Source organism: Procambarus clarkii, chromosome 65 (genome assembly GCF_040958095.1).
Source record: "Procambarus clarkii isolate CNS0578487 chromosome 65, FALCON_Pclarkii_2.0, whole genome shotgun sequence".
Lineage (NCBI taxonomy): Eukaryota > Metazoa > Arthropoda > Malacostraca > Decapoda > Cambaridae > Procambarus > Procambarus clarkii.
This window is the reverse complement of record NC_091214.1, coordinates 7,235,232-7,237,925: the sequence shown is the minus strand read 5'-3', so window position 1 is coordinate 7,237,925 and position 2,694 is coordinate 7,235,232. Positions and strand designations below refer to the sequence as shown.

Sequence of the window (2,694 nt, the reverse complement as noted above, 5' to 3'; positions counted from 1 at the left end):
AGCATTTTAATACGAGTGGCTGTTCCTTGAATCTATTTAGACCAGTGTTGTGACTACCTGAAATGGGCTCCTTCCCTCACCCCCCCCCCCACCCCACAAGTTTTTTTGAGTGAATTTTTTATGTGAATGTGCGTGTGTTTGTTTGTTCATTGTAAGTGTGATGTTATTATAATAAGTATGTATGTGTGCATGTTTGCTCATTGTATGTGTGATGTTAAGGTAATATGTATGTGCGTGTATGTGTGTGTATGTGCGTGTATGTGTGTGTATGTGCGTGTATGTGTGTGTATGTGCGTGTATGTGTGTATGTGCGTGTATGTGCAAGTTTGTCCTTGATGTAATATGTACTTGTGTTTTGAGTCTAACGAGCAGCGACGTCATCTGGACGTCTGGCAAATAAGCTTTCAAAATATTTACTGGTGTTTATAATTAGAGTTTTTGTTCATTCATTATAGCCAACAAATTTGTATATTATATATCCCACTGCTTTACCTCCTAAATAAATATATACATGTCTGAGCTACGATTTGTTTAATAATGTTCATATTCCTTATAATAGTAAGGTATGACTTGCTGGTATGTCTGGCAGCGGGCTTGACATGTATAAATACCTGCAGGGCCGCCAGAGAGTCACTTGCTCTCAGACTGTTGAACAGCAGAGCTGCTGCTTCCAGTATTCTAATAACGTCAGGTAAGGTGACGTTCTGCGAAGTTATATGATAAACTTAATCATCTGATGTCCGTAGAAGATTATTTATTTGTAAATGTTTTGCTAATCATTGCAGGTGTGAGCAGGAGGAGTGGAGATGCATACACTCCTATTGTGGCCGGGTGTGGCGCTGCTGGTGATGGCCGCCGCCGCTCCTCACCCGACAGCAGACATGCACACCAACAGGTTAACTGGAACCAAAGCTAACCTTGTTGCCCGTGACACTAGTTCCCAGGTTGAGCCAGTTTTAACGTTCGTGGAGATCCCTGAGACGTTGATGGAGGAGCCTGATCATTACTCCAGACATACAAGGTCCAGCCCTGACGATTCTGACACTCCGCCAGCAGCCGGTCCCTCTCCCAATCCCGCTATCATCGATACTGGCTGTAGGAAGTGTGATGAGTGCTATAAAATGCTGAACCCAGAAACCTGTTTCTGTGGTAGGATACCCGGCTGTTTTACTGGGAATTCTACAGGGAGGCCTCCGCAAAGGCCTCTCAGTCGCTAACATAGAGAGTACACTCGCTGATATGTACCTGGGGCTAGATTCACGAAGAAGTTACGCAAACACTTACGAACCTGAACATCTTTTATCAATCTTTGGCGGCTTTGTTTACAAATAATAAACAGTTAATGAGCTCCGAAGCACCAGGAGGCTGTTTATAGCAATAGTCGATTGGCAAGTTTTCATGCTTGTAAACTGTTTAATAAACGTAACCAAAGCCATCAAAAATTGAGGAATGATATATACGTTCGCAAGTAATTGTGTAACTGCTTCGTGAATCTGGCCCCTGGTCAGTACTCGCGCCTGTCACCTGAGTCATGGCCTGTACTCCCGCCTGTCACCTGTTTCCCGGTCAGTCATGGTCTGTGCTCGCGTCTGTCACCTGTGTCCCGGTCTGTCATGGTCTGTGCTCGCGCCTGTCACCTGTGTCATGGTCTGTGCTCGCGTCTGTCACATGTGTCCCGGTTTGTCACCTGTGTCCCGGTCTGTCATGGTCTGTGCTCGCGCCTGTCACTTGTGTCCCGGTCTGTCATGGTCTGTGCTCCCGCCTGTCACCTGTGTCATGGTCTGTGCTCGCGTCTGTCACCTGTGTCCCGGTCTGTCACCTGTGTCCCGGTCTGTCATGGTCTGTGCTCGCGTCTGTCACATGTGTCCCGGTCTGTCACCTGTGTCCCGGTCTGTCATGGTCTGTGCTCGCGTTTGTCACATGTGTCCCGGTCTGTCACCTGTGTCCCGGTCTGTCATGGTCTGTGCTCCCGCCTGTCACCTGTGTTCCAATCTGTCATGGTTTGTGCTCGCTGAGTGACAGTGTGATACGTAAATTGGTTAATTAATTGATTGATCGTTGAGTGTCTGTGTGACAGAGTGAGTCTGTCATTCATTGTGATTTAATGTCTGTGTGACATTGATAAAGTATAGTAATTCCTTCTTGTTGACTTAGTGACAGTTGTTCTTTTGCATTAATTTACGTGTGTAAATTTGTTGTGTGTTGGTGAAGTATTTTGATACTGCCAGTGGCGAATGCAGTAATTGCCCAGAGTGTTCACTAATCGTTCAATTAGTTCACTTGTGTTCATGACCTGTCCAATGGGGCCAGACTGTGGTCTCTCTAACACCTGTCACAGTGATGGTAAGGGATTTCTGCTGCGAGATGTTTTAACAGTTGTTGAGGTGACGCTCTTCAGTAACGTAACATGGGTCACTGTGTATTACTATGTAAGTTGTTGAATAAACATATTTATATACAAGTGCGTTTGATGTCATTCTTCATTCTGAAGTAGTGCCCCATATTTCAGGGGGCAATAGTAGCCTACGCAAACATTCGCATCCACACCCCAATAACACAACAACACTATAACACATGAGTGTTAACACTCTTCAGCAGGGGTAGGACACGAACAAGGGGACACAGGTGGAAACTTGGTACCCAGATGAACCACAGAGACGTTAGAAAGAATTTTTTCAGTGACAGAGTAGTTAA

The 2,694-nt window shown here is 45.4% G+C and overlaps 1 long non-coding RNA gene across 1 annotated transcript; it reads left to right on the top strand.

Moving 5' to 3' along the window:
• The first annotated feature begins 582 nt into the window (after positions 1-582).
• Positions 583-2,461, top strand: LOC138354920 (uncharacterized). The gene is made up of 2 exons (XR_011223712.1): positions 583-691; positions 786-2,461. It is a non-coding gene; the product is annotated as an uncharacterized lncRNA (long non-coding RNA).
• Positions 2,462-2,694: the final 233 nt, after the last annotated feature.